A 26,133-nucleotide genomic window follows, 5' to 3' on the forward strand; every position below is an offset into this window, starting at 1 on the left:
CCATTATGTTGCTTCATTCAAACAATCATAACTCAACAAAAAATTAATCAAATACAGTTATTGATATATCAAATTAATCTGTATGAAATAGCGGATGTTTTGTGTCTCAATCAAAGTTATATTTATAGAAATAAATTTTTAATAGCTATTTAAAAGTTAAAATTACAGAAAAAATCTCCCTTTTTCTATTCATCGGTGATGAAAAAATTGTTTAAAAAAAACTATATATTTTTATAACTTGATTGAGGCAGACAACATGAAGACAAATATTAGGCAGGATTTCCAATTAGAATTGTGTGTCTGTACAAATTAGAATTTAAGACATCATGTTTCAAAAAATAGGCTAATTAGCTCATTAAATATTATTTAATTAATTAATAATTAGTGTAATATGGTTTTTTCTCACTGAAATGAGTTTAAACCTATATTCATGACCTACTGTGAAAAAACTGGAATTTTAAAGTTAAAATTTTAAAAAAAATCTGCTAGTGTGTACGTACACCTTAAAGAAATATAACAAGATTTCGAAAATTTGATTAAAGTTTTAAATTTGAATTTTAAATTAGCAAGCAGCATTATTTACCTCTATTCGATACATATTTTCTATGAAAGTATTGAATGAACAGTTTGTTTTCAAAATTAATATGTATAAGATAAAAAGGAATTTGCTTATTATAAATAGATAATAATCCGGTCAAACTGTATTTGGAAAGATAAACCATAACAGCACTTTTATAGCTTTACATTTTGGGGTTGACCATTCGAAACAGATTACTTTATTTGCTACTAAATAATAAATGAAGAAAATTGGGGACAGGAAAGAAAAATTGAAATTTGGTTCTTCTGTTATTTTGAGATAAAAAATTTACGTAGTAAATTATATATCCTTAAAATGCATATAAAGTGTAAGCATATGTTATTTAAAAGAGAAATACATGTTAGAACTGAAGACAATTATTTTGATTCTTTTCAACAAGAAGCGGTTGTTTCTTGTTGAAAGACGGATGAAGGGGCTTATCTCGAATCATCCATAAAAGAATTTTCAACAAATATGCATATTTTATCGACTTCTTTGAGGGTGAGAGAATGAATACCCTTTAATCTGAAAAATCAAGGGATTTGAAGGTGGTAACTAGATATGGCAGGACTGAAAGCAACAATTAAACTACTTCAAAATTAATGTAGATGTTATTGATATTTATGATTCTCGAAAGTTAGCCAAAAAAAATCTGTTACTAAGTGCTAAAGTTTTCGTACTTAAAAGAATTTTTTCAGATAGTATAAATGTCAAAGCAAAATGAGTTGAATCGAAGACTGAACACTCCATTTGAAGTGACAGCTCAATTTTCTACAACTAAAATAAGTTAATAGATCTTATTTATTTTAAAATTGCAGTTTTGTGTCCTTCTCATAGGCCACAATAATAATTCTATACTGATAAAAAGTTTAAACAAGTAAATTACTCAACATTTAAGGAATCGAATTGATATGATTATTTATGTATGATATCTAATGAACTAAAATAATTTTTTTTTTCTGAAAAAACTATAAGGAAACAATATTTTGAAATAAATAAGAAGAAAGAGTAAAACAAATCCTGAGGAAAATTACAACAGTTTCTCTTCATTTCAAATGTAATCACTATAAATCAGTTTGTAACAATGATAGGAAGTCGAAACATGAGATTCCAATTACTCCAAAGACTATGGGGTAATCGGGAAGATATTATCATAAATATGAACGTTCCTATAAAGGAGACTGGTTAATTTTAAAAACAAATATTGTTCAATGAGTCATGAAAAATATGATTATGCACCCATATAAATTATAGGACGGCTTTTTTTTTCATCTCATACCATCACTTTAAATTGAAAAAAAAAAAAACGACTGCTAAATGCTTTTCCAATTATTCTAATTGATTTTATTTGCTTTTAACTCAATTTGAGACATTATATAGATTTATTGCTAAGAATTTTGTCCTTATAAATATTTTTTTATTTTCCCTTAATTTCTCATACATGAAATCTGGAAATTAAGCAGACAAATCTGTCTGCTTGAAAGTTCAATCAGCTAAACTCTTGTGGTCTGAACAGCACACAATTATAATGTTTTCTTTCTCTGCAGAAAATACAGTACGAAAGGAAAAACTGATTTGTAATTTAAACAACTAAAAGTTCTCCTTTACTTATTGTTAAAATCCACTAGCAGAAATATTATATTTGAATCGATTCAACTTATTTGAAAAGCGACTATTTTTAGTAACAATCGCCTATGCTACCATTTATGACCCAGGCTCTATCATTCACGTAGTATATTTTATAAGGCGAATGCATTTGTCTTTATATTATTCAAAACATTGGGATATTCTGGAATATTTAGTTTGTTTGAAACAAAGAAAGCTCGGAATTGTCATGAATAGATGTGGTTGAAGAAATTTATATCGGCCAAATTCTCAAAAATAAAGGCAGTAAGCATGAAATATTTTAGTGTAATTGTATTGCTATCTTTCCGTTCCCTTTTTATGGAATTTTGAAAATTTTTGTTTATCTTGATTTATTTCATGTTTATAAAGTTGTAATTTTGTTCCATTCATTTCTTGATATGCTGTAAATTTACATAAGCATATAAATTTTATATTTTTTACGTATTCTCGTTGACAATATGTTATTGTAATATTTTTAATTCTTATTTATTGGTTAATACATTGACACGGAGTTTTCTGAAAAGCTACTTAAAACTTTATAGATAGTTCTTTCATAGAAGACATTTTTTACAATAGAACTTGAGGTCAGACGTTCAAAAGAAGTTCGTCAACAATGAATTCAGTAACCCTAAAGGATACACCAGGCAAAATAAGGAACATAAATTCATTTTAATACAACTTTACAATAACATTCAACCCAGTAGCATGAAAAGTAACATTGCAAATCATATACAACATAATAATACGATAATGGCTTGTAAAACAAAAATGCCAGTTATGAACTCTTGGAAAACTTAAAGCTTCTTTTACGATGAAGGGCGAATTTCAGGTGAGTGTACTGTTTTCAAGAAATTTGATGATACACCAACTAACTGGTATTCAATTTATAACAACTATTTGTAATAAGACGCATCTAAAATTATAAAGAAAACCAAACGAATTCTCATCTTATATTGTGGTGTGAAAGTTTTATGACATCATTAACCCTTAACTGGGAAGGTGCGGAATCTCAAGCCGCTAATAATTGATTTTATGCCACCTCTGTTCTATTTTTAGCTCGATTGAATGGGTTGACACTGTAGCTTCTTATTTCGTGATCTCTACTACTACTTTTTCAACCGTTTTCAGAGGATGCTTTTTCAAATATTTCAGCTATTTCTTTGTGCGACATCTGTGAAATCACAACTCTCTTTTAGCGTTCCAGTGCAAGGCTTAGCAGATGGCTCTAAACCTTGGTCCTCGAAACATTATCCAAACAACTGATCCTCGTTATGAAAGAGAGCTCAAGAGACTTTTAGATGAAGCAGGAAGGTATTTTAGTGATGAGGATAATTGCACAGAAGATTTTTTTCAATGAAAATTCGCATTCGACTGATTCTGATATGTACGTTCAAATATAAAAATTTTTTGTCTAATGATAACGTATTTGAAATTTTTTAAAATATATTAATATGTCAAGAGAAACATCTACAAAATTTACAGGCTGATTTTTATACTAGTACTTAACCTGTATGTTTAAAATGCCCTCGAAAACCGAATTTTCACGAGTTTCTGCGTAGAAAGGATGCCGATAAAAAAATAATAAATTTTACCTATTGTCAATTTTTAATTTTTTTATTTTCCGTATAATTATTTAACTTTCCATTATATTGCTTTTTATAAACCTTTGTATTTTGAAAAAAGAAATATGATTTAAAATGTAAAAAGTAATATGTTTTTCAAGAATATTATTCGTTGTAACATGTCATTTGAGAAGAAAATGAATATTCAAAGGGAATTACTTTTTTCAGTGATAATATATTTTGAAAAATTTCTAAAATTTATTTATATATCAGAGAAAAATATCTGCTGATTTTCATACTAATACTTTCATTAGAAAATTTAATTTGAGTGCAAAGAAAGTGCGGTCTCGTGGATCGCACTTCCCAGTTTAGTCCCAAATTTTCACCTCCGCAGTTAAGGTATCTGTCTACGTCTAAAAGGCCACTTTTGGTCAAAATTCACAATTTGTTTTTATTTTTTTATTTTAAAGTGCATTTATTTAGCTTTCTAAATCTGTATTTATTTTTCTCCTACGATTGATAGAAATGGAGATATGAAGATTTATGTAATTCAAAAGAGTCGAAAACGAAACCGGAAGTGCTTACCGGAAGTTGAATGTTTTTCGTCGTTTCATCAAACATACGCTCCTAAAATCATAAATTAATTATTTTTTAAATTTATACAAAACTATATGCAAACCACCTAAATTTGAATTAATTTTCAGCTCTTTATATACAGAAAAGATTGGCAACAGCTCCTTCTCGAACATTGTTTACGTTTGAAAACATCTGCTCGTCTCCTGTTATATGTTTATTTACTTTGCTTTTTCGAGTGAATACAGCTTAGTTTGATTTGAATATTTATTGCTTTTTGTTTAAAAAGTGTTTTAAATGGGTGGAAAAAGCATTAACAGAAGTAAGAAACGAAAGTTTCATGGAAATAGGCATTCTTCTTCCATGCAAGCTGCAGACTCTGTTGGTGTATCAGATTCAAAACAAAAGACTTGCAGCGAAAAGAAACTGCTGAATTCGCAGTTATGTGAAGATAATGTTCCTGATTTGAAAACAGATAACCTTTCTGGATTTCGAATTATGGATATCGAGATATTAATAAGTGTTTTTACTCTTTTATGTTGTCCTTTATGCTTCAAAAGCAACTTGTATTTGATAGAGGATTCTACCTTTGGATTGTGTTCGAATTTCTGCCTCAAATGCAAGAATTGCTCCTTTTACAAAGGTTTTTCTTCATCTAAAAAGAAAAACACATCCAATGAAATAAACACTCGACTTGTGTGTGCACTTAGAATCATTGGAAAGGGTTATACGGCTGGAAAGAAATTTTTTGCTACCCTCAATTTTCCATCTTTTCTTTCCAAACAAGCATTCAGAATGCAGGAACTGAAGCTTCTTCGTGCTGCTCGTTCTGTTGCAGAAAATTTAATGAATATTGCTGCTAGTGAGTTAAAAGACAAAAAAACCCTGCTGCTATTACTGAATGTGGTGTATCTGTTGATGGAACATGGCAACGGAGAGGGTTTTCATCACTGAATGGAGTAGTGAGTGCAATCTCTGTGACATGTGGTAAGGTGCTGGATATTGAAGTGATGTCTCAGTTTTGCCAATGGTGTCACACGAAAAAGCTGAATTTATCATGTGCATCAAAACATCAGTGTGCAAATCATAAGGGTTCATCTGGAAGTATGGAAGTGCTTGGTGCTTACAGAATATTTGAGCGTTCCAAGAGTTGTCGTAAACTCATTTATTCACAATACTATGGAGATGGTGACTCTAAGGGCTATGATACAGTTAAAGACATTTATGGGAAAGATTCCGTTTCAAAACTGGAATGCATTGGCCATATTCAGAAGCGAGTAGGCACTCGTTTGAGAAAATTAAAGTCATCGAATAAATCTCTTGGTGGCAAAGGGAAATTAACAGACTCCTTCATAAATAAGTTGCAAAATTACTATGGGATAGCAATTAGAGCTAATGCAGGGAATTTATTGCAAATGCAGAGTGCAACCATTGCTGCATTTGCTCACACATGTTCTAATAATAAACATCCCATGCATGGACAGTGCCCAACAGGAAAGGACAGTTGGTGTAAATATCAACGTGCAATTTCCTGTGGAAAAAAATTCAAAGAAACAAATGCAGGTCTTCCAAAGAACATTATTAAAATCATTAAGCCAACATATATGCAGCTATGCGATCAAAACTTATTGAAAAAATGCTTACACGGTAAGACTCAAAATGCCAATGAAAGCTTCAATAATCTTTTGTGGACAATAATTCCCAAAAACACATTTGTGGAGCTACAGACTTTACGTTTGGGAGCATCAATAACTGCAATAATTTTTAATGATGGATTTTATGGTCTCAAAGCAATTTTTTTTGAACTGGGAATAACTCCTGGGGATTATACCCTGAGACACTTCCTTTCTCTCGATAAAGAAAGAATCATCACGTCAAAAAGGCAGTCATTGGGTACAACAAAAGTTGCCAGGAAAAAATTAAGAGCTGTTAGAAAGAAGAAAACAGATAAAATTGTTAACAAAGAAGGTGTATCATATAAATGTGGTGAATATTAATAAAAATGAAGAGATATATTTTTCATAAAACACAATTAAAAACTTTAAATGCATTTTTTGAGGAACTTTAATTTTGTAAAAATTTTGATACGCAAAACATGATATCTCAAAATATTATGAATATTTTTTAATGAAATTTTGTATGTATGTTATTTATACTATCCTAAAGGCAATGAACTAGGATTATAGTTTTGAGATGAATAGTTTTTTATTTAGAGCTCATTAATGTTGTTTATGCATAAGAATTTTGATAAATTTTCAGTTAGGAAATACTCGAACTGCTATAACTTTCTTATAAATGCAAATATTTCTTAGATCCTAGTTCATTGCCTTCACCAAAGCTCTAACTATATTTTGTAGAAAAAGAATTTGAAAATTTTGATTAGAATTCTTGTTAGGATGTTTTGCGTTTTACACCAATTTTCACAGTTTTTTACCCAAATTTCCCCATTTGACTGAGTTGCAAATTACATAAAACTTTTTAAATGGTATTATTCATTGTTTTGAATTGCAATAACCTAAAAAATAAACTAAAAATGAAAATTAAACAGTTTTTTCAAAAATTTGTCTTCGCACGTAGACAGATACCAAGGGCTCGTAGGTTATTTTCTACAATCATTTAATTTACATGATTTTAAACATTTCTTTAAACCATTTAAAAAAATCAACACGTTTTGCTAATAAATGGAATCTGAACATGCAAACATAGTTATATCAAATACCGAAAGTCACGTTTCATCTGCAAATGTAAACAGTTTGAAAGTCTAAAGCAGTAGAATACTGATAACAAAATTCGTCTCTATCTTTCGACGATAAGCAGCCTTCAAGTTTCAATAATTTATAAGCCATCTCGACCACCCCAACACTAGACTCGTGTCCTCGGATAAAGAGAAACGTGCCTGAATTTTAAGTGAATTTATTTAAATCAAGCGTAAAACAAATTACATTCCGTGTTGTTCCAGGGATAAACCAACGCCTTCCATCCTAATTTTAGAAAGTTTTCGATGGAATAATTAAATATAATTCCATTCAATTTCCTCTTTCTGGTTGTAATTATATAAGACGGTATTTGGAGCCGGAGATGCAAATTAACTTGTTTGAAATACTGTATGAATTTTAAATGCGAAAGCGTCCTTGAACAAAAAAAGTTATTTTAAGCTTATTCAAATATCGAAAATAAATATAGGAAGGAAAACTGCATGTTTCCTCAGAAAATCCCCTTCCTGAAGGGAGAATAGGAATTTTGATTTAACAATCAATACTGTTGTTGACCGCCAAAAAATCTATAATAATAAGGGGATCGGAGGTTAAGTCTTCCTTAGAAAGTCCGATGCAACCCAGAATGTGACCCGGTGAAGCTGAATGCTCACAGCATTTTTTACAAATGGGATGGATTTTTCTACCACTTTCAAAGGAAAGACACTTAAGGTGGCCACTTTTCAGTCTAGCCAGAGCAGTCTGGGAGCCACAGTCACATTTGATTTAAAGCAAAGTGCCAGGGGTTGTTCCATGTCCATTGATCCACAGGTGGAATACGCCATATTAAATTGTGTTTAGATCTTTCATTTGAGTACAGTTCTTGATAAGTAAGCGAAGAGCCAGTGGTCATTTTATTTTCACTGCCCTCTTTGTCCAATCTATCAGCGACCTCATTACCACTAATGTTTACGTGTGATGGGATCCATTAGAGGTGGTTCTGAGATATTTTCCTCCTACTGGAACTGATCTGACGTAGTCAGATCCTTCGAAGATAAGCAACAGCAGCAACAACCAATACTAATCGATCTCAATTTTCAAAATGATGTAAGAAGAAGAAGAAACTAAATTTTTCACGACCAATAAAGTATATTTTTTGTTTTATTGCAATGGCCATAAATATGCGATTTCATATTCGTAAAAGATGTAAAAGTTGGTCAGAACTAGCCATTATTGGTTGTAGAAAATTGAATTTTTTTTCTTTTAAAATTAAGATAGAAGTTAAGCTATGAATTATGACATGCATAACATTTTTAAATATATCACAATAATATTAAATTATTGACGTAAATAATAGTGGCTTTTGTGTATTGTAAATAATAAAATACAATGATGTAAACTGTATTTCATGAATGATTTAAATTTAATTGTTTCTATATTGTATTGAAGAGGGATCAAAATAGGCACGAATAATGTTGGATCTTGGGGACAAAAATTTCCGATTCTTGAAAATTAATAAAAATTATAATTCAAGGAAATGAAAAATTAAAAAAGAAATCTGAGTTCCATAGTTAATGTTATTCAAGTAAAATTTGAATTTATAAATAGAAACATATCAGAAAATGTTACAGAACATATAAATGATTATAATTTCTATCAATTGTCTTGGATCATATCAAAAAAGCTCATTCCACCGGCTCAGATTCGTTTATCACAAAATAAATGATTTATTCATTTCTCAGCTAAAGTGCATTATTATTTTTAATTTGGTTTAAAGAAACATTAAAATCAACTATATTTCTGCTTTGATTGCATCATTATTCATTTCTTGTAAAAAATATGCTTCGAAATTGAAATTATTAACGCCTAAAATATGTTGGAAAGCCTTTATTGCTTCCTCTCCAGTCTCAAGTAAAGCAATAAATAAAAACAAAATAAGATACATGACAATATATATATGACTTTTACCTTACCCATTTGAGAGAAGAATGAAGTATTAAGAATAATAAGACGCTTTTACTCAATAAAATCAAGATCAAATTGTGCATTATTTTCTTTGGTGAAACAAAGACAGAAGCAACCAAATTTAAAAGATGGGCTAGATTAGAGAATAATATCCTTTTGCTCAAACTTGCAATCAGCATTTATCATGCCTTTTATACATTTTTTATTGCCGATAAGAAAGAATTTATTAATAAGAAAGAAAAAGTTTTCCAAAAAAATGAATTGAAATAATTTTCAAAAAAAAAAATCCACCTAAAAGGTTTTTAAAAGATTTTTTAAAATAATAAATATAAATTATTGATGTATTATTAAATTATTGTAAATACTTTTTAAATTTATTTAATTTTTTAATAAATATAGTCTGATCCAGAGTATGGTGACATCAAAAAAAATTTAGAAAATTCCCTATCATTGCACTTTCTATAAATGAAAAAAAATGAGTATAAAAATATTCAGATTCCTTTTATTATTATGACTATTGCTAAAATAATATAAAATATCTCCAAATGTATGTTTATATGATTAATGAATAAACTAAACATTTAAATAATCAGAAATTATTAATTAATTATGTATGTTTAGTTAAAAATAATTTATGAAATCTATTTCCTTTTCATTTGGAAAACAAAATTTATTTTAGATATTTCTTCCCGAAATTTTTTTTAATATTACCATAATATGGTTATAAAACAAAAGAGGAAGAAAAGATTTAACAAGTACTTTTCAAAGAATTTTTGGCATTGATCTTTCTAAAATTAGGAATAATTCAACAAATCTCAAATAAAAAAAATCAATCTAATTTATCAGTCAGCCAAAATAATATTTTTTTTCGAAGATTCCAAGAAAGTTAGAAATTAATTAATATTAATTTGATATTTTTTCATTTAGAATTGATGTTAAATGCCATTTCCTATAAATATTAACTTTTCACTTAAAAATCAATTTTTTCCCCGTAATCACGCGATAACAGCAAGATGTTTCTAATTTTTATATTCCTATTTTATTCTCTGAAAAAAAAACATTTGTAAATAAAAAACAACTCCTGCATGAAAAAAGTTTGTTGGGAAAAAAAACTCTTTTGTTTGCCGTAATTAACATTCCTTTTTCTTTCCAATTATTTTCTTCCTTCCCAAGTTCGATTAATTATTTCGTCTAATTAAAAAAAAGAAAGGTTTTCTTCCCAGCTGCTTAATAAATGAAAATGAAGTCATAAGTAATACCATTATTTAAATACTAAATAATTGCATGATTAAAGTATTCACTATGAAAGAACTGTTAAATGGAAGTGGAAAATAATTTATTAGCATTGAAAAAAAGCGGTGCAATAACATAACAATTTTTTCACTAAAAAACACTTCACAGAAATATTAAAAAAAAAAAAAACTTTGTGGTGTAATTGTATGGAAAACATGTAATATATATGAAAAAACGGAAATATAAATTTATTAATAAATGTTTGTGAAAAATTAATTTACTTAATTAATTTTTACTTTCTCAGACACATATGACCCCCCCCCTGGGGAACACCTCGAAAAGAGGATGAGATGCTCCTGGTATGTTGGTTGGATCTCGTCACCCTGGAGGGCACACAAAAAGGTAGGCCCATCAATAACGGGACGTACTTCCTTCGGGAAGAGTTGCACCGTGGCCGGTGATGGCCCTTAGGACTTAACCACAGTTCCCTCCAATGTTGCTGTTGCGTCGGCCCGATCATTCAGTTTTCTTTATCTGTGGGCCTTCGGGCGGGTCGGAGAGTGAGTGAAATGACTTCTCATACACATATAGTACAGAGAATATATAGTAATCATAAAAATAAAAAATAAAAATCAAATTGGAGATTTTGACGAATCTCCACGTTTTAAAATTCCCTGAGTTCGAAAAATACATTTCTGGAAAATGTCCGTCCATCGGTCTCTGACAAGTTAATTCAAAAATGCTCGAGCTTAACGAATGAAATTTGGCATATGGTTTTTATACCAAATTTGTATCAAATTTTGAGCTACATTTGAGATTTCTATCAAATTTTGAGCTACATCATTTTGAGCTACATTTGAGATTTCTATCAAATTTTGAGCTACATCATTTTGAGCTACATTTGAGATTTCTATCAAATTTTGAGCTACATCATTTTGAGCTACATTTGAGATTTCTATCAAATTTTGAGCTACATCATCCGAGAGTAAATATGTCTATTGTTTTGAATATAAGTTAACACGACAATTACAAAACGAAGAGGTCTAGATGGATGAAATTCGGAGCAAAAAATTAGTATCTATAGTATATGCACCAATCGAATGTTGAGCCAAATCCAACAAGGGATCTTGCTCACAACATGTCTCCCCATTGACATGTTTCTAACTGTACAGACCAACGGACACTCTGGTTTTTAATAATAAGTCTGAACTGATATCGAAGTCTTTTAATAATCTCTATATTCGAAAAATCCTGAAATTTTGTTTTACGAAAAACAATAACACTAATTTATTCCCTGTTCAATAATTGTCCCTGTCAATCCTGCATTAAATATCCCTAATCTTTCATAACAACATATTTTTGCTTATCCTTTTATGTATTTAACATTTATATAATTAATCATATAAAATTTACACAGCAAAATAATTGAATATTCACACACAAAAAATTACAGAATTTATTGTATATTTTTTGCAAATAAATTCACTAACTTTTTTATATAATATCTGAGGCTAAACTCGACTCCTGTGACAATCTCGAACGGTTTTAATTTCATTCTTCACTGTTGTTTTGAAAGCGATTTGAATAATAAATTGGAAGAAAGCCAGGCTGTTTAATTATACAGCAGACTTTCCTTAACTTGGGAAAAAATGATCATAAATATGTATTCTCATTAGTACTTGTAGGTGAACTATTTTTTTATGGGACATGTTGTTAATTTTTTCTTTTTTTTTTTTTTTGTATATGAAATGCGATGCTCCCTTGAAAACATAATTCTTTCTGAATAATAATAAGCACAATGCGTTAACAACTTTTTACTTTGCTAAATTGATGGTACAAAACATGAATATTTAAAATCTCATCTGTTGCATAAAAATGTATCTTTAGATAAATTTCACAAAATGTTGTCCTTTAGGAACTATTTTTTCTATACTTTATTACATTTTTATCTATATTTCCTTAGTTTTTGCCTTACTAAATATGTAATCTAAAATTAGGCAAATAGTATTTTCGGAAGAAAAATTTCCTCAATATCACTGAAAATTTACTTAAAAGTGAGAATAAAACTCTAGACCAATACTTAATTAATTCTTAGCAATAAGTATTAATATTATGAGAAATAATGCTGTAATTTGTTGCATATAATTCGCGGATTGTCTGTTAAAAAAGCATAGAAATCGTCACTGTAAACGTCTTTATATTTGACGTTTAAACGTTATATTATATTAAATGTCTTTATATTAAAACTTTTAATATTTGCAAATGCAACTGGGAATTTTATTCCCACTTGCATTTGCAAGTGGGAATAAAAATTATTCATTGGATAGTAAATTTTACATTATATTTACGTATCGTTTATGTTGGATTGTAGCAAAGTTCAATGAACTAAAGTCTGCAATTTTCATCTTTTTATATTTAAGCTAATTCGTTATATTCTCTTTTCACAGACCAATTGTTAATGGATCACTGTTTCCTAAAAACTTATTTTAGTGATTAATGTTGATTTGAGTATTCATGAATATTATGGGTAGAAAAGATTTTATTTCTAACTAAAACTTAATATTATATATATATATGATAATTTCCAATAAAACTTTCTTTAATTAATTTATTATAATAAGATTTCAGATCATTTTAATAGAATAATAGCCTGTCTAAAGAAACAAATCTTCTAGCATAAAAGAAAAAGATAAAAATATCGAAAATGAATTCAGCTTGTGAAATATTAAACAAAGAGAGAATAATTCTATTATTCAAGGAGATATTAATTATTAAAAGCGCTGTTCTAGACTTCCTATTAAGATATCTTTACTTTATTTGGCATTTTAATATCATCCCAACGAATGATTCTTAAGAAAAGTCTAAATCCTAAAATCTTCCAAGCTACTTTTTATGTAAATTATTGTCTTTCATGGAAATATTAAGGATTTTTCTATACATCATCAATATTATGTAATTTATCGAAAGATTAGAGCACCATTAGAAAAAATAAAAACTTTAAACAAATGCTGGAAATCATCCCGAATTCATCATCTTTCACATCTGGATTAATAATTTTATTCTTTCTCTCCAAGTTCGTAAGAAAATATGCTCCAAATCCTGCTCTTTTTACCTCTCGACGTTAAGCAGATAAACAAACCAAATGGATTTTCTTTACTTTAATTTCATAAAATATTCTTCTAATTCTCTTAATTAATGTCTCTTTTGCCCATTTACTTGGAAATAAATGAGGAGACTGCGTCTCAAAATATATCATTCTTTTCGCACGGAAATATAGCGTGACTACCGTAAACAAAATGTTTTGGTATAATCAATTTCCCCTTAATAGAAGATTAGATCTCCTGAGAATGCAAATTAGGATGCATTCTATGCGTATTTGTTCATATTTTAACCAAAATTTGCTACTGAATTATATTTTACTAGCAAAATCTTTTGCAAAGCTTTTAGTTTGTATGAGAAATAAAACAAATTCGCGAGTCGTGGATTATTTTAGGGAATTTTCGTAGAAATACTTTGAGAATGTTTATTACTTGAAACAAAATATATTAGCAAAGGAGCAGATACATATCCACGTACTTCGACCATTTCAAATATTTTCTTGTTTTGATATGTCAAACCGAAAAGAAATGTTTAGTGATTTTGTGCTGTATAATTTTTCCAGGTATTCTAATCTAATTATTATTATTTTTTAGATAACAAAACTGAATGAATGGTTTTAAAGAAATAACAAACGTTATGAAACAACTTTTCTGGGATGCACAAAATGCTTTGCTTCTAAAAATTCGATATGTTTATTTATTAGTGCATCGGATATCGCTTGCAGGGTATACTTTGGATTCAAGCCAAAAGTGATTGATCACTATGTAGCGGGTTGGGTTAAGTGAGGATAGAACCTGGGATCTTGCGGTTCGCAGCCGAGTAACAAGACCGCAATACAAATGCAATGGTCTGTGCTTCGTAGCTGTTTAACTGGCTTATAAGCTCTTCACCACAGTACTCTCCCTCCAGTGAGTCGGAGGTCAGACGAACGATATGGGTGTTGAGTGGTGATGTATTAACTGTGGAGTCTATGCGCCTGTACCCATTTGAGTTGGCGAGCGTGTGTGTGGTTGCTGTTGCTCCAAGTGAGTCTGACGGCTTTGTGTTGCTGCGGGTAGATGGCGCTACAACAGCTGTACGAAGGTTTATCGTCCGAAGTCACCAACGTAGCGATTGGTTATGAGTGAGGTTAGAACCTGGGACCTTGTGGTTCGCAGCCGAGTAACATGACCACAATACAAAAGCAATTGCCTGTGCTTCGTAACTGTTAACTGGCTTATAAGCTCTTCATCACAACTACATGCAAACTGACTTTAAAAAACTACACATGTTTGTGTATACAAAAATAGAAGAATAAATGAACCACGCAGTATTCTCTAATCAACTACGTTATTCTCATTCGTTATAATAAAAAGCAAAAAATGTACGTGCTTAGAAATCGTGATTTTAGAAGTAATTTTATGATTTTTTTTTTTTTATTTTGTATCAATGTAGCTCAAATAATTTAGCAAACAGATAAGTATTTTCTTTAGTAAGTGTTATGCATTTAATAAAATTTTAAATATTGGGCTATTTTTTTATTACGGTATTGTACGATAAGAAAGAGAGGCTATAAAACAGATTATCATTCATCCTGTTAATTTGCAATAAGAAGGACATTAAACGGTTCATATATTTGAACCAGAAAAATCAAGTATATGATTTTCACATGATGCAATGTTTCGGATCGATACTTATATAGCCGCTCAAATAGATAAAAGCTATTGAATTATCAATAGCTATTATCTATTTGAGCTATTATCAATTTTATTTTATAGGATACTGTTTTGTTCGCAACTTGAAAAAATATTTTGTAACACTTTGAGTGATTTATTTTTATTTTTATTTTACATAAGATTTCTTCACAAATTATGTTCAGTGATTTCAGTTTTTATTATATGTTACGGCCAAAGCCCGAATTGGTCGGCCAATTCGCGAAATGGCTGGGGACGATCGGCCAAAGTAGAAAGAAAGGAACCATGAGCACATTGTTTTACACCCTGTTAAAAATGAAGTATTTAAAAATGAGTACTTCTGTGTACTGTTTTTTTTAAGTACAATTGTTTCAGAAACGAGATCAAATATAAGTGACACCTCTGAGTTAAAAATAAGCTTCTAATATATAAAAATATGATCTCGTGTTATTCTTTTCTCATATTAAAGCCATTATAGAAATTATTCAGTGAACGTATATACTTTAACAACGTGATAGCGTGAAGATTAGATTTGTGCCCTTCAAAATGGAAGAATTATATCTTGAGCAAAGGCTTTGCGTATCGTGTATGAATACAAAGGCAAATTGAGTATTCAGTTTTCTATTACCTTTAAGGGTGATCCTTCGTCTTTTTCTGCTCCATGGACCTAATGTTAAAGATCCCAGATCACATTGTCTCCCGAAATGTCGCTTCAAAAAATATGAAATTTTTTGCAAAGGCAAATAGCAAATATAAGGGCTAATTAAAACAAATATGTAGGACAAATAGTTTTGTTATTAATATCCTTTTAAAGACATTTCTTTGTTGGCACCATCTGTCGAATTTCACCTACAACATGTCCTTATTTATATTTTATACATGAATGTAATTATATTTATTTACCACTAGTCGCCTTTGGCGACCAGCCGGTTCGCAGTATTAATGATCGCTGAAATTTTCAATTAATGTAACTTGTTCTCTAAGTAACTTTTTCTGCAAAATATTTTTGAGCTTCATATTTTGGTAGTTATATGATTCAGCCGTACTTTTATGTAAGCCTTAAACAGTTCTGTTTCCTTGTACTACTTTCCCTAATGTTCTGTCAGTATCCATAAAATTTCTACTTTAAACTTAAGTGGAAATGTTAAACTGCAATCAATATAAAAGCTTTTTATATTAAAGCTAACCATGTCTTTTTTTTAAATATGAAAATTGAAATCAGAATCGTTCAGCAGTGAAATCTGACCGATTTATGAAGTTTTTATGCATCAGTTCTAGGACTATCAACATTTTTATACTCACAGGCCAATCACTGTCTAGAAACCCTGCAGAGGATTAGCGTATCTTCATTGAGACAGTCGGTGAAGTGGTCTAAAATCGCCAGTTTTTATAGAAGAGTGATATTGAAATTTCATAAATCAGTCAGTTTTAGTGATGGATTTAGTTGGTTGGAGTTCAACAATTTTTATTAAAAATATTGGTGCCTCAAGAATATTTTGTTAAATATGATTCAAAGGATAGATGACCTATGTAAAAATTTAAAATTCCTGATTCATCGGAGAATTTATTGACTAAAGTTATATTAAATATAATTATTTAGTTAATTTAGACAATTTTGTTAGCAAATGTATGCCCCAAATTAGCTGATGGTAGCTGATTAGAATGATTATCCTAAGCATATTAAACTATGTTTGCCTTAAATTAAATTGTTTTATTGAATTAATAATATAGGTATTGTCAAGGCTCATAGAAAACGTTTCCTCCTTTTACTTTTCAGAAAATATCTTATTTCATTTTTTTTTTTCATTTTATACAGACACCTGCAGAAAATTACAATTTTGTTTATTAAATTTGCAATAATAGTTGATTTATTTTTTAATTTAAACTTCTATTAATGTGATGGCAACACGTTGATAAAAGCTATTTTTTTTTTAATTTGACGTGTTCGAGCAGATTAAATTTTAGCATAATTTAATCTAAGCATAATTTATAAATTAAATTTTAAGCTTTAATTAAAAAAAGCTTTAATTTAATGCAAAAATCGATTTTGTGCTGTAATATTTTCTGGTTACAGCGACAAAACGCCGAAATTACGCTTAATTTTTGCGTTTTAGGAGGCATTTAAAAAAATCGTTCCACGGTGCACATTTCCGACCTCCAAGGTATATATATGCCAAATTCGATAACTGTTTGTCAAACGGTTTGGACTGTAGAGAGCCAACACACACACACACACACACACACACACTCTCACACACACACACACACACACACACACACACAAACATACATTGAGCTTTATTTATAAGTATAGATTATCACATCGGGCTTTGGCCAAGGATTCCCGGTCACTTCGAGAAATGGTCAGCCAAAGTAGAAAATACAACATTAATTGCAAGTATTTCGGACTTTGGCCAATTCGCGAACTGGCCGTATTTCGGGCTTTGGCCGCCGTAACATATACACAGTTTTGTTAAACACCATTTGCATATTTAATAAGCAAATGTTTTTCGTGTGTTCTAGAAGTATAGTGACATAATATATTTATCCAATTTTAAAATACATACTTTTGATAAATAGAATGGCAAAATAACTAGATAAAAATTTCTAATCAATCGTAGTTGAAATTATGTTGATACAACAAACTCTTTAATTTTTAATTCCATCTTATTTACAGAAATAGTTTTCTTGTTTCTACTAGGGCCGTGGAAGCCTGGTTGTAAAGTCTCGGCTTCGGGACCTGTAGGTCCCCTGTTTGAGACCCGATTCCACCGAAGAATCGTCGTGTGAATAGGTCAGGCGCCCGTTAAATCTATCGGGGCCAAATGTCCTCCCGTTGGTGTGGTGCGGAAGTTCAGAGAGGGGAAGATGCCAACTCAGGTGTCATCTGATCCCAGTTCATATTTACGACGTCCGTTCCAAGATAGTGCTTAGTGCTTTAGTGCTTAGTGTTGCTTTGAAACAGGTCGTTAACAAATTAAATTAAACTATACTCTTGCTTTTACTTAAAGTTTACTCATACTACCTAAGTAGTCAAACTAATACTTAATAAGAATTTCTAGTGTTACAATTCAACTACAAATATAAATAATTTGTATGCTAAAAGCAGTGGAGGACTGCTTACAGAATTATAATTCTGCCTTCTAATAAATACCCTTCATGCAAAGTTTCGATAATTTATTTATTAACCATCTCGACTGAAAAAAACAATGAATGCATCACCTTTGACAAAGAGAAACGTTCTTGAATTCTAAGTAAATGGAATTAAATAAACTTCATTCTCTGCTGTTTATTTATTTATACTTCAAATATAGTAATTTTTCTATTAATTTGTTAATATTTATCACAAAATTCTTAAATAGTTGAGGCTTTATCAAAGAGTACATCAGAATAGGAGCATTTTTTTTTTATATTTCTAAATTATATATTTATTGTTGTAGTTTCTTATGGCACTTGCCATGGACAAGCCCGCTGTTCGGGGACAGCCGATTTAAGCCGGTGGGGGAGCGCCTCTTGTTTCTACAGTAGCGACAATTAGGGCCAAGAGAACGAGTCAGCTACACACACGTCACAACCCTTTTTACGGGGCGGACTTCATTCACTCAACCACAGATCGTAATTCAGACTTGAATCAGAGAATGATCACCCCTGATCCAGTACCCCCAGTCGTATTTCTCTCGACATGGAGGACTTTGTGATCACGACAGATTTAATCCAGTACCCCCAGTCGTATTTCTCTCGACATGGAGGACTTTGTGATCACGACAGATTTAATCCAGTACCCCCAGTCGTATTTCTCTCGACATGGAGGACTTTGTGATCACGACAGATTTAACGCGCGTTAGCACGCGGGGTCAGTTCGGCCGGCGGGATTCGAACTCGCAACCTAAGGGAAACAAATCCGACGCTCTACCCAAAAATTGCATATTTAATATATGAATAACTGCAAAAAACAGTTATATGAATAACTGCAAAAAACAGTTATATGAATAACTGCAGTTATTCATATAACTGTTAAACTGCAGTTATATAAATAACTGCAAAAAACTTCCAAGTGTTAAACTTTACTAATATTATTTATTTAATCATGATAAACATTAAGTATTATGCTTTCTGTTTTATTTCAGACATATTTCAAATAAAAATATACAAAAGCAACAAGACCAGTGTCCTGGCATAGGGGTAGCGCGTCTTCCCCGTGATCTGGGTGTCCCGGGCTCGAGTCTCGGTGCGGGCATGGTTGTTCTATCTATGAGGTGTGCGAATGGCTCCTCTCTAAAAAGGGGTTGTGCAAGCGACTGTGACGCATGAAGTAGCTAAGTAGCATTCTTGGCCCTAGTTGGGGCTACTGAAGAAACAAGAGACGCTCACACGACTTAAATCGCTCACAGATAACTGTCAGTGGCTTGCACAGTGCCATAAGTCACCACATCAAAAATCGAAATTTCTGATCCATTATTATTATTTGACTACAACGTAACAATTTATATATATAAAAAAAAACTGCATTCCGAATATTAAAAAACTGTAAAATAAAAAAAAATACTCATCATACATTTTTTATGACTTTTTTTTTAAAAGATAGAAATTTATTCTATTATTTTTATAAAAGGATATATTTGATATGTTTGGGCAAAAATAAAAAGAGAGAAAAGCGAAAAGGGGGGGGGGGGTAATATATAGAAATGCAATGAAGTTTTTCCTGAAAATTGATTCTATTAATTTTCTTTGAATTTAAGAATAAATGAACAGATCATGCAAAAAATGCGCTTTAATTCTTCAGTCAAATAACATAAATTTTCTGAAAAAAATTCTAGGAATTCTAGGAAAAATCTAGGAATGAATTCCTAGAATTCCAAGAAAATCAATATTTCAGAAATATTAATTTCAAGGGTTTATATTTCAAATGCATTTTAAATGCTATTTCCTTTTACTAAGAAACATTCAAAATTCAATTCTTTATCGATTTTCTCCGTACAAAATAATAAGATATTTTCTTTTTTTCTCTTTGTCATTTCCTGTCGCAAAAAAGTATGCAATTAAACAACATTTTTTTCCTTAAAAATTCCAATCAAAAACTTTTTCAATTGTCGCAATTAACATTCCTTTTTCTTATTGAATGCTTTCTTCTTTTCAGAGTTCGATTAATTCTCACGACAAATTGAAATAAAAAAAATTCCGTTGTTGCAATAGAATAAATGAAAATGAAGTCACAATTAATGTCATTATTCAAATATCGAGCGATTCTACGATAAAAGTATTTTTTAATAAATAACTGGTTGATATAAATTTTAAAAAAATAATTATTAAAATAAAACAAAAGATAAATTGGACATTATTTTTAAAGATTTTATACGAGTAAAAAAAAATGGCAGTAATTGCTTTTAAGAAACAAAAAGTTTGCATGTAAGAAATAAAGTATATATATACGAATTTTTGACAAATACTAATTATATTATTATTAAATGAGTAATGTTTTATTTTTCTTTCTTCATAATTGTGAATTCATTGTACGATAATCTTTGTGTGTGAGTTCCGAAAAACAATTGAATTATTCGCATTGTTTTTGATATTTTGAAGTCACAAAGTATGTACCTGGTAATAACATACAGTGTTTTGAAACATATTTATTTATAAATCAGAATTTGTTCAGCTATTTTCAATATTAGAATCAAAGTACTCGGACGTTCATATGAATGGTAATGATGTTTTTTTTTTCATGCTTACAAATCTTGATTATTTAGTTCAATATTTCAGAGTAGATGGCAACGACGTCATTCCATACCATCAATTAAAAACAATTTATTCTCTTACTTTTCTCCAAAAAAATCATGAAATAATCAGGCTTTATTATCCGTCTGTGTATCTGTTTATTTCATTTCGTCACTTCGTTTTGCATTAAATTTTTTTCATGAATAAAATCAAATATACATGATAATAAATAATGGTTGAAGAAAAAAAAAACGTCGTAAAACACAGATTTCCTAAACATTCACATAAAACATACTTGAGATTACATTAAGAAATAAGCGGAAGTTGCAACAGACCATATTTTGAGTCCAGAATATTTGATTTATTACACCAGATTATGCAAACGCAAAAAAAAAAAAATGATTCAGAGGTAACATTCATGAGGAAATCATCTTTGGATATAGCCAAATCTTCGTGCAGAAATATTGGCCATAATGCTGCATTTTACACTATACAAACAAGCCAAAATTTGCATTAACGATGTTTTTCTTTTGGTTTGAGTGCAGAAGATTTCAGAGATTTAAAGCTGTAGCGGATACAATCCAAAAAACAAGTCTTCTCAAAACTTTTCACGTTTACCATTTGGTTAATCTTTTCGTTAGAATGTTTAACAAGCTTTTTGAATGATACACTCACTCGTAGATTTTCACATTTACTATTAAGCAACAACGTTCAGCAAGCCTTTTGAATGGTGCCTTCACTCGTAGATGTTCACATTTACTATAAGGTTACAACGTTCAGGAAGCCTTTCGAGCGACACTCACAGATTACTGCGTTTACTCAGTACTTTTATTTTGTTAATTAATTTTCAAGTATTAGCAGCTAAGAACTCACTTAATTAGCTCAGTAACATTTAACTATTAGGAATTAAACTACGTACAGATAATGTTTTCATGAATGACTTTATTACGGAAATACATATGAAAGATAAAACTTTCACTTATTGATATTAAATGCAGAATTACTAACATTTATTCATTCTTCTTGTACAAGAAGGAAACAAATTCGCAAAAATTAAAGATAATTTTATAAGAAAAAAATGTGCAGTTCAAAACAATAAATGAGCGAATGGACTCCTATTTTAAAGTGGAAAATAAAAAAATGATACAATCTATGTGAATTTCACAATTACTAGTTCTTGCTTACGATGGCCCTTACGATAGCTTCTTAAATTAGTAATTGAATTTCATGATCTATTGGAACTCTTTGTTCTAACACTCCACAAGTTCACAGTGCAACAACACTATGAAATCATTCAACTGCAGCTTTAAATTTGATTTGTGGAGTTGTTATCGTGGGTAAACATTCATATGCAGCCGTAGAAATTCTCTTCAACACAACAACATCACAATGATGCATTGCCTAACTCAGAAACTAGAGGATTATGTCTGCTCTTCCATCAAAATTTATCCCTAATCCTCCGCGTAAATATAATTTGTTTTCCACCAGATATTTAGAATTTATGCTAAATATATAAATTATTCAGCAAGATCACTGGATATTACTCAAAACTACGCCTAGCTGAAGTGACCCAGAAAATATTTTGGTGCAATCCTGCAAGAAAAATCAATTGTAGTATCTTTCAAAATTTTTAATTCCTATCTTCTATCCCTAATCTTTCTTATCCTTCCCCCTTCTATCCTATATTCTATTGGGTGCGATTTCTGCAAGAAAAATCAATTGTAGTATCTCTTTCAAAAGTTTAAATTCCTTTTTTCTTTCAATATCTTCTATCCCTAATCTTCCTTATTCTTCTATCTTCTACACTATATTCCAATGGGTGCAATTTCTGCAAGAAAAGTCAATTGTAGCAACTCTTTCAAGAGTTTAAATTCCTATCTTCTTAAAATATCTTCTATCCCTAATCTTCCTTATCCTTCTACCTTTTATCCTATATTCTATTGGGTGCGATTTCTGCAAGAAAAGTCAATTGTAGCAACTCTTTCAAGAGTTTAAATTCCTATCTTCTTTAAATATCTTCTATCCCTAATCTTTCTTATCCTTCTACCTTCTATCCTATATTCTATTGGGTGCGATTTCTGCAAGAAAAGTCAATTGTAGTAACTCTTTCAAAAGTTCAAATTCCTATCTCCTTTAAATATCTTCTATCCCTAATCTTCCTGATCCTTCTATCTTTTGCCCTATATTTCATTGGGTGCGGTTTCTGCAAGAAAATTCTATTATAGTATCTCTTTCAAAAGTTTAAATTCCTATCTTCTTTAAATATCTTTTATCCCTAATCTTCCTTTTGTCTTCTATCCTATATTCTATTGGATGCGATAGCTGAAAGAAAAATCAACTGCAGTATCTCTTTCAAAATGTTCAACTTCCCCCTTCTTTTAATAGCTTTTTATATAAATGATTAGATGCCTTATGTTTTGAGTGCAGTTTTAATAAAAGTGCAAGAAAATCAATCTTTTTGTTTCAGCTGCACAGTTTTACTTAATTCGAGAAAAAAAGAAGCAATTTACCTCTCAAATTTTTCAAAGAGGACTATTCTTTTGAAAATGCAGTCCTTCCTTAAAATAATTTAAAAATACAAAACATTAATAACTTTAAAAATTTTTTATGTTTCATTAAAATGTCATCGACATATAATTTAGTGATAGGTGAAGCAATATTTTTCTGAATTTAATTACTTTCTAGGGTAATTTTTGTTTTGTCTAAATGGTATGTTATTATTTATATTGTCCTGATATTGTCTGAAATTTAGCATTCAACAAATTGTCTAAATATTGAATATGGTATGCGATAAATAAATAGTTTATGAAGCATCAAACATTTCCGGACTGTCCAGGGTTATTCAGATAAGTAATTTTTCAAGAGACGCCAAAATTCTTACTGAGCAATTTTTTGTAATTTGAAGCAAAACAAGTGGTTTGTAAACAACTTTTTTCACCTTAGGAACGCAGCAAGTGCGATTTATTGTCATAACTATTCATAAATAAATATAACAAAAAATAATATCATTCTAGGATATCGAAAAATCTGTAAAGTAAGTCGAAGATTAGTTATTAAAATAAGAATCCTGGTCTTTTAAAAAACAATATTAATCCGTAAGTCTAAAGAATTACGATTCGATATTCCCACTCACGAGAGACGGAATTTAGAAGAAGGACTGGGTCTTTTTCATCTGACCAAGATTGATAAATACGAATCTCAAGATAATCTCGTATTCCGAATCTCAAGATAATCTCGTATTCCGAATCTCAAGATAATCTCAAGTTGCATCTCAGTTAGTGAATCTCAAAATAATCTCAAGTTGCATCTCGCTTTGTGAATCTCAAGATAATGTCGTATTCCGAATCTCAAGATAATCTCAAGTTGCATCTCAGTTAGTGAATCTCAAAATAATCTCAAGTTGCATCTCGCTTTGTGAATCTCAAGATAATGTCGTATTCCGAATCTCAAGATAATGTCGTATTCCGAATCTCAAGATAATCTCAAGTTGCATCTTAATTAGTGAATCTCAAGATAATCTCGAGTTGCATCTCGCTTTGTGAATCTCAAGATAATGTCGTTTGCCAAAATGGGACATTAATAGAGCCAAACATAGCTTAATTATGCTACAATGTTAGGGTCAAATTCCATTTATGATTATAGTACAACTTCAAAAGTAAGTATCCGTTCATACTTTATTCACCATAAATAATTATTCTTAAAATCAAACCTTCTGGTTTAATGCTTTAAATTCAAAATTTTAATTTTAATTTATTTTATTAATTTTTCTAAATTTATATACATCTTATCAGGTCATTTGATTTGTAATATATTTGAAAAATATTTTTTTCTAAATATAAATAATTTAATTCAGTTTTTTTTATTAATTAAAAGTGGAATAAATTCAGAAAATGCATAGCTGCCTTTCTAGGATTCCTAAAATGTGCATTCGATTTAAAAATAGTAAAAGTACAAGTTTTATCTGATACGCAAAGAAATATATTATTTTCGGGCATAATATTTTTATTGGAAACTGAAGAATTTGTACAAATATCGTATTGTTTTATTTCTTAAAAGAAAATAGTGTAAATTCGAGTGAAGGCACAGACCCGTGACGAAGAAATTACACATCCCATTTATAATCTATCTGATGACAGAATGTAACGAGAATTAAATGTAAAATATGCAGACATTTTCAAAACTGAATCGAGCTGTGCATTCTATACACATAAAAAAAAAGTATTTGCGCCTTTATCTGATAAAATAAGAAGCATTTTATATAACAAAAACACAAGATAAAGAAAAAAAATTCATAAGTTAAGATTATGTAAATACCTTTATTTGAAGAAAACTTTTTACAATACAAAAGAAAAAGATTATTTTAGGTATGAAAAATTGGGCCTTGCGAAACTTCTTTCAAAGCAATTTAAGGAATTGTTAAGTGATGGAGGGGTTTTGCTTTCATTTCTTTTTTCATGTCTTTGGTAGAAAAATGAAGAATGATTTTTCAAAAGTTTTCGCAATAAGGATTTTCTAAAAACTTCTTCAGATAATGGACAGGAAATTATACCCTTAGGTGTTCTTTTCAGCTTTCGTAAAATGCAAATTAAAAGCTGTTTTTTTTTTATTGTAATTTTAAAAATATACTATAATTTTTAAGGCATATAAAATAACAGAACTTTCTTTTGTACAATGATGGAAATTTCTTTAAACAATGTCGATGCATAATAATGCAGATATTTAAACAATGTTTCATAATAATAACACGCAAACCTTCATTTTTTTTCCAAGTCTTTTTTCTCTTTATTTTGAATCCAATTACCAAAATTTTAAAAATTATTCTTAATTTAGAGTAATTGATTTTAAAGAAATATCTCTTTTTGTAGAATTTATTTTGCTGAAAATGTTATATGATAGTTAATGCCATAAGTTCTGAATTATAATTTCTCAAAACTTAGCCAAATATTTGGTTTAATCATTTAAAGGACAATATTTTGAATAAAAATGATTATATAAAGGTGTAAATAAAACTGACATCAGAAACATCTTTAAACAATGTTGATAACAATACCACGCGAACCTTCATTTCTTATTTTAACTATTTGTTCTTTTTTTTATTTTTAATCCAATTATGAAGCTTTAAAAAATTATTCTTAATCTAATGTAATTAATTTAAAAGAAATATATATTTTGAGAAATTTATTTTGCAGGAAGTGCTATTGATTACTTAATGTAATAAGTTTGAACAACAATTTCTCAAAACTAACCAAATATTTGGTTTAATCATTTAAGAAAAAACCCTTGAATAAAAATGATTGTATATAGGTGAAAATAAAATTGACATCAGAAAGTTCCAAATCATCATACAAGACAGGATCTCGGGACATCACGTCATATAAATACTTTGTTAACTTCTATTCTGAGTGTATTCATACAATAAT

This window comes from Argiope bruennichi, chromosome 4 (genome assembly GCF_947563725.1).
Source record: "Argiope bruennichi chromosome 4, qqArgBrue1.1, whole genome shotgun sequence".
Lineage (NCBI taxonomy): Eukaryota > Metazoa > Arthropoda > Arachnida > Araneae > Araneidae > Argiope > Argiope bruennichi.